The sequence below is a fragment of the Oncorhynchus keta genome, chromosome 26 (genome assembly GCF_023373465.1).
Source record: "Oncorhynchus keta strain PuntledgeMale-10-30-2019 chromosome 26, Oket_V2, whole genome shotgun sequence".
In the NCBI taxonomy this organism is placed as follows: domain Eukaryota; kingdom Metazoa; phylum Chordata; class Actinopteri; order Salmoniformes; family Salmonidae; genus Oncorhynchus; species Oncorhynchus keta.
In genome coordinates, this window is record NC_068446.1 from 20607977 (window position 1) to 20615817 (window position 7841).

The 7841-nt window shown below is 46.9% G+C and overlaps 1 protein-coding gene across 1 annotated transcript in view; it reads right to left on the reverse strand.

The window, feature by feature from the left end:
- LOC118371672 (disabled homolog 1-like) overlaps positions 1–2603 on the reverse strand; it is a 114722-nt gene extending 112119 nt beyond the window's left edge. The window contains exon 1 of the mRNA XM_052480340.1: positions 2582–2603. The gene's annotated coding sequence lies outside the window, so the exon portion shown is untranslated. The remainder of the gene's footprint in view (positions 1–2581) is intronic.
- Positions 2604–7841: the final 5238 nt, after the last annotated feature.

The following is a 7841-nucleotide window of genomic DNA, read 5'->3' on the forward strand; positions in this document are numbered from 1 at the left end:
GTGTGTGTGTGTGTGTGTGTGTGTGTGTGTGTGTGTGTGTGTGTGTGTGTGTGTGTGTGTGTGTGTGTGTGTGTGTGTGTGTGTGTGTGTGTGTGTGTGTGTGTGTGTGTGTGTGTGTGTGTGTGTGTGTGTGTGTGTGTGTGTGCACGCGTGCGTGCGTGTGCGTGTGTGTGCGTGTGTGTATTTGTAACATGCCACAATGTAAGTGTAATGAACACATCAGCTAACGTGTTATAGTTGACCCTGGTGTCCTCACAAGGGATCCCCCTGTGACTCTCTGGTGTTATATACTGTAAACTAGTCTGCTATAGGAGGGTACTCACTCGATGGTCATACTAGAAATGACTTGATTGGCGGTATTGTCGTCAAAAATAAGGAGGAAGTACATGATCTATTATTACCACATTTTTGTTAAGGTTTATGAATACAAAGGTATTTGCGGCTACTTCTGTCCTGCATAGACGGGTGGGTAAAGACTGACAGTGGAGGTCTCTGTGTGTTATAGTTATAACCAGCTCTCTGTGATCAGACCACTGAGTTGAAACAATACTCCCCGTCTCTTTATCGCTCCTTCTGAGAGGCTTCAGGGACCAAGGAGACAGGGAGAGACGGAGACAGAGAAGGAGTGGAGAGGGAAAGAGAGGTGAGAGTGGAGATAGGAGGAGTTGAGTGGGTAGGAGACCGAGTAGGGGGAGGCTGGCTATCAGAGAGAGGCTTTCGATTGGGTTGGGAGCGGGCTCTCTCTCTATCTCCATCTTTCCCTCCCTTCTTCCCTCCCGTCTTCCCCCCCCCACTGACAGCTGTTCTACAGGCCTTTCACAGAGTCCCGATAATCACTGCGCCTATAGACAGACACATCCATTTAACAGCAGCTACTGTAGCATGGTTCTATACAGTACCACACATCCAGAATGGGAGACACACTGTGTGCTTTGAGTGGAGCACTAAAGCCTATCCTGTCATGAACTTGTGTGCGGTCCTTTCAGGCTCCAATAGGGAAAAACACTTCACCGTAGCTGCAGTACACCTCTATAGAACTGGTGTAACCGTGGGACTTCAATCTCTTTCAGATCAACTGGGCAATAGAATACACAGTTTCCCCTCTCAACCCATTGAGCCTTGTCTAAAAGCCATTTCGTTTAGGGATATAAAAGGGAAAGACTCTGTGTGAGGATCTACTGTTAGGAGCTCTCTGTGGCTGCGAATGGGTCCCTGGGGAGTCTGTGATGTGATCCTGAGGAGGAGGAGGGTGAAGCGAAGAGGAAAGGCACATGTGACATCGCTCCAAATCTCTCACATCAATAAAGGAGGGTTCACAGTTTGCCATCATGTCTCCTCAGAGCACTTTCACACTTTCTCCCTCTCTCTTCCTCCCTCTCTCCATCGCTCTCTGTCTTTCTCCCCTAAGGGATGGTGCCTGTGGCTCTCTCCTCTTTACCATCTCTCTCTCTCCCCAGCTCTCTCCTTCTCCCTTTAAAAGCGTAGGGATTTGCCAGCTAACCCCCGCAGTATTAGCGTCTGTTGACTCAAGGTGATCGGATGCACTTTGTCGGGGCGATGGACAAACCGTGTGTTTTCCTGGCTGTCCACACACACACACACACAGATAAATGTCAGAGAGCAGAGCAAATCTTCTAAATGGTAGGTCACCAGAACCCTTAGGACCCCTCTCACTCTACGGCCGTCCACATATTGCCCGCCTCGAAAAAACAAACAGTGAGGGATCAAATGCTCTCAGGCACTGGGGTCCCCAGTGTAATAGTGGAGACAGTGTATACACACACACACACACACACACACACACACACACACACACACACACACACACACACACCAGGGACAGAACTGGACAGAACAAAAGACACTGCATTGAACGCTGAGATGAAACCCTGTTATAATGAGTTGAACTAATGTATATAGATGCAGTCTGTCATACCAGCCATGTTAAAACACAATAGGAGATTTAAGGTTGAAAACAAACCAAACAGCAATTAATGATAGTCATTACACAGCAGCACAAACCACTTACAACTTATCATTTCACTGTTACCCTAATTAAGGCACAAGTACAGCACGGCTGCGTCTCTAAGATGTTATATTTCTCCTGGTGGAAGAATTCAGACAGACTGCTTGAAACGCCTGTGTGTGTGTGTGTGTGTGTGTGTGTGTGTGTGTGTGTGTGTGTGTGTGTGTGTGTGTGTGTGTGTGTGTGTGTGTGTGTGTGTGTGTGTGTGTGTGTGTGTGTGTGTGTGTGTGTGTGTGTGTGTGTGTGTGTGTGCGTGTGTGCGTGTGTGTGCATGCGTGTGTGTGTGTGCGTGAATGTGTGTCTTAGATCTATCTGCTCCTCTTTAATCGTTCATGACTGTAGCTGGAGGCTGTTTGGCAAAACATTTGTGTTAGTTTAGTTTAGTGCCTTAAATTAGCTGTGATCTCCCCTCCACACACACACACACACACACACACACACACACACACACACACACACACACACACACACACACACACACACACACACACACACACACACACACACACACACACACACACACACACACACACACACACACAAACACAGTCTGACCTGACAAATGCGTACAGACACCAATCGGCTCTAACAAGCATCTGAGGGCGTGCGGACACGGCTGTTTGATTTCCCCTCGTTTTCCTCTTCCTTCAGGGAGTTCAAAGCCTCATATCTCTGTGAGGATAAAAGAGGAGAGAGAGAGAGAGGGGGGTTTGTTGAAGGTAAAGGGATTTTAAATAGCCTATGAAAAGAGAGACATGAGGGCAGACCTTTGGTTGAAGGTAAAATGTTTTTAAATAGTCTATGAAAAGAGAGGCAGTTATTTGGCCGAGATTCTCTCTCTCTCTCTTTCACTCCCTCTCTCTCCCTCATGGTGTCTGGAGAATCCATTTGCATCCAGCACATCGAGGAAGATGCCGTAGATCAGACAATAAAGCCTGAAGACTGAAAAAAGATATGATCAGTTTGATTAGAGAAAAATCACATATCTCTCTTCCTCACCTGACACACACTGCTGGCAGAGAAACAGAAACATTTGAGGGCCTGAAAGAGCGACTAATGCGAGAGAAAGAGAGAGAGACCAGATGAAGAGAAAGAGAGAGACCAGAGGGATAGAAAATAGAGAGACCAGAGGTAGAGAAAGAGAGACCAGAGGGATAGAAATTAGACAGACCAGAGGGAGAGAAAATAGACAGACCAGAGGGAGAGAAAGAGAGACCAGCGGGAGAGAAAATAGACAGACCAGAGGGAGAGAAAGAGAGACCAGAGGGAGAGAAAGAGAGACCAGAGGGATAGAAATTAGAAAGACCAGAGGGAGAGAAAGAGAGACCAGAGGGAGAGAAAATAGACAGACCAGAGGGAGAGAAAATAGACAGACCAGAGGGAGAGAAAGAGAGACCAGAGGTAGAGAAAATAGACAGACCAGAGGGAGAGAAAGAGAGACCAGAGGGAGAGAAAATAGACAGACCAGAGGGAGAGAAAATAGACAGACCAGAGGGAGAGAAATAAAGAGACTAGAAAAAGAGTGATAGAGAGAATTGGAATGAGAGGACCCATGGGGGAGGGGGGGTGGATGGTGCGTAGAGGGGACTGAAGGAGTATAGATTGTACATGGATGGTTGGATGGGAAGGAGGTGAATCAGGGACAGGGAATACCCAGGATGGGGGCGTGACGCAGGGCTGAGATGTGGGGTGAGTGAGAGGGAGGGAGGGATGAAGGTTACAGAGGCTAAATCCAAGGAGCTGGTAATAGCCTGGTAGCAACCTGGTAACAACCTGGCAACAACCTGGTAACAACCTGGTAAAAAACTGGTAACAGCCTGGTAACAACCTGGTAACAACCTGGCAACAACCTGGTAGAACCTGGTAGCAGCCTGGTAACAACCTGGCAACAACCTGGTAACAACCTGGTAACAACCTGGCAACAACCTGGTAACAACCTGGTAAAAACCTGGCAACAACCTGGCAACAACCTGGTAACAACCTGGTAACAACCTGGTAACAACCTGGCAACAACCTGGTAACAACCTGGTAACAACCTGGCAACAACCTGGTAACAACCTGGTAACAACCTGGTAACAACCTGGTAACAACCTGGCAACAACCTGGTAGAACCTGGTAGCAGCCTGGTAGCAACCTGGTAACAACCTGGCAACAACCTGGTAAAAAACTGGTAAAAAACTGGTAACAACCTGGTAACAACCTGGTAACAACCTGGCAACAACCTGGTAACAACCTGGTAACAACCTGGCAACAACCTGGTAACAACCTGGTAACAACCTGGCAACAACCTGGTAACAACCTGGTAACAACCTGGCAACAACCTGGTAACAACCTGGTAACAACCTGGCAACAACCTGGCAACAACCTGGTAGAACCTGGTAGCAGCCTGGTAGCAGCCTGGTAGCAACCTGGTAACAACCTGGCAACAATCTGGTAACAACCTGGTAAAAAAAACTGGTAACAGCCTGGTAACAACCTGGTAACAAACTGGTAGCAAACTAGCAACAACCTGGCAACAACCTGGTAACAAAAAACTGGTAACAGCCTGGTAACAACCTGGTAAAAAAAACTGGTAACAGCCTGGCAACAACCTGGTAGAACCTGGTAGCAGCCTGGTAACAACCTGGCAACAACCTGGCAACAACCTGGTAACAAAAAACTGGTAACAGCCTGGTAACAACCTGGTAAAAAAAACTGGTAACAGCCTGGCAACAACCTGGTAACTACCTGGTAACAAACTAGTAACAACCTGGTAACAAACTAGCGACAACCTGGTAACAAACTGGTAACAACCTGGTAACAAACTAGCAACAACCTGGCAACAACCTGGTAACAAACTGGTAACAACCTGGTAGCAACCTGGCAACAACACTGAGTCAGATGTCAGAGTCATAGTGGGTCTGAGAACTCCTCAGACCCACGACAAAAATACTTCTTAAACTATCTGAGAGTGAGAGCTCTGTGAGAGAGAGTTCAGAGAGAGAGAGCTCTAAGAGAGAGAGAGCTCTGAGAGAGAGAGAAAGCTCTGAGAGAGAGAGAGCTCTGAGAGAGAGAGAGCTCTGAGAGAGAGCTCTGAGAGAGAGAGAGAGAGAGAGAGAGAGAGCTCAGAAAGAGAGAAAGAGCTCTGAGAGAGCCCTGAGGGCTCAGAGAGAGACAGCTCTGAGAGAGAGAGAGAGCTCAGAGAGAGAGCTCTGAGAGAGAGAATCTTGAGAGAGGGCTCTGAGAGCGAGAGAGAGCCCCGAGAGAGAGCTCTGAGAGCGAGCGAGAGCTCTGAGAGAGAGAGAGAGAGAGAGAGAGAGAGAGAGAGCCAGGTTCCCACAGCGATGTTCCCTGGAATGTTCTGATGAATAAACTCCTCCTGACACTCTGACGGGAGCTGACCTTTCTAAGAGAGGCGGGAAAAGACGGAGGAGAGAGAGTGAGAGAGACGAGATTTCGAGCTATGGACCGCCATGTGTGGGAAGTGTAGAGAGCGTAGAGCTGCTTTTGAAATATTGTCATTTTAATACAGTATCAATACTAACATGGTCAGTAATTTAACATTGTCAATACTAACATTGTCAGCAGTAGCTGTTTGCATTGTTGCACTGCCAAAGAATCAACCCGGCAAGGCAGTGTCAGAGAGATAGTGTGTGTCACAGTGTGTCAGAGAGATAGTGTGTGTCACAGTGTGTCAGAGAGATAGTGTGTGTCACAGTGTGTCAGAGAGATAGTGTGTGTCACAGTGTGTCAGAGAGATAGTGTGTGTCACAGTGTGTCAGAGAGATAGTGTGTGTCACAGTGTGTCAGAGAGATAGTGTGTGTCACAGTGTGTCAGAGAGATAGTGTGTGTCACAGTGTGTCAGAGGGATAGTGTGTGTCACAGTGTGTCAGAGAGATAGTGTGTGTCACAGTGTGTCAGAGAGATAGTGTGTGTCACAGTGTGTCAGAGAGATAGTGTGTGTCACAGTGTGTCAGAGAGATAGTGTGTGTCACAGTGTGTCAGAGAGATAGTGTGTGTCACAGTGTGTCAGAGAGATAGTGTGTGTCACAGTGTGTCAGAGAGATAGTGTGTGTCACAGTGTGTCAGAGAGATAGTGTGTGTCACAGTGTGTCAGAGAGATAGTGTGTGTCACAGTGTGTCAGAGAGATAGTGTGTGTCACAGTGTGTCAGAGAGATAGTGTGTGTCACAGTGTGTCAGAGAGATAGTGTGTGTCACAGTGTGTCAGAGAGATAGTGTGTGTCACAGTGTGTCAGAGAGATAGTGTGTGTCACAGTGTGTCAGAGAGATAGTGTTGTGTGTCACAGTGTGTCAGAGAGATAGTGTGTGTCACAGTGTGTCAGAGAGATAGTGTGTGTCACAGTGTGTCAGAGAGATAGTGTGTGTCACAGTGTGTCAGAGAGATAGTGTGTGTCACAGTGTGTCAGAGAGATAGTGTGTGTCACAGTGTGTCAGAGAGATAGTGTGTGTCACAGTGTGTCAGAGAGATAGTGTGTGTCACAGTGTGTCAGAGAGATAGTGTGTGTCACAGTGTGTCAGAGAGATAGTGTGTGTCACAGTGTGTCAGAGAGATAGTGTGTGTCACAGTGTGTCAGAGAGATAGTGTGTGTCACGGTGTGTCAGAGAGATAGTGTGTGTCACAGTGTGTCAGAGAGATAGTGTGTGTCACAGTGTGTCAGAGAGATAGTGTGTGTCACAGTGTGTCAGAGGAAAGAAGCCGTCAGTCATTCAATAACAGCGCAGCAGGAGTGTGACATCTGTGTTTGACATAATGTCACTGTTACACTTAACAGCAGTCACTCATATAGCTGTCACTGAACTGCACTGTCACAGAGAGAGAGCAAGGGAAACTAGTGAAGTACAAACACCATTGTAAATATATTTACGTTTATTTATTTTCCCTTTTGTACTTGAGCCACTTGCACATTGTTACAACACTGTATGTAGGCATAATATAGCATTTTAAATGTCTTTATTCTTTTGGAACAGTTTACAGTTTACTGTTCATTTTGATTGTTTATTTCACTTTTGTTTATTATCTACTTCACTTGCTTTGGCAATGTTAACGTGTGTTTCCCATGCCAATAAAGCCCCTTGAATTGAATTGAGAGAGAAAGAGAGATGGAAAGAGAGAGAGAGAAAAGAGAAACTGTCAGAGAGAGGGCGCGATACTCAGATCCGTGGTGACTCTCAATCTTGATTCAGAACGGAGCTCCTGTAAACTTCTCCTACCTCTTCTCCTCCCTCCTCCTCCTCCCCCCCCTCCTCCTCTCCCCCCTCTTCCTCTCCACCACGATGGGAAAGAGGGAAGTGCGCCATCTGACGTAGGACAATGTTGTTGGGATCAGTTCCGTTTTCAAACGGTCAATTCAGACAGTGAACGATCGAGGGAACTGAGTGAGTAGAGAAATGGATTGACCCCAACCCTGCACCGAACTCACACAGTCCTTTATGACTGTCCGTCTGTATCGAAGTCTGACTGGACATCATAAATCCATCATGTAGATGAAACGGCTCCAGCAGCACACGACTCACACACTTCATATCTATCAGGCCTTTCATGGTGTCTCTGTTGTTTGATCAATCAATCAAATGTGTTTTAGAAAGCCATTATTTCGTCAGCAGTTGCCACAAAGTGCTATTCAGATACCGAGCCGAGAACGCCAAGAGCAAGCACTGCATACAGTATGTACTGTAGAAACACAGTGGCTGGGAAAAGCTCCCTAGAGAAGGCAGGAACCCTGTAGAAGAAACCTACTGGTGTGGCCATTCCATGGACAAGACATTCAAATGTTCATAGACAAGGAAAGGGATTGTTCTTGATGTGGCTCTCA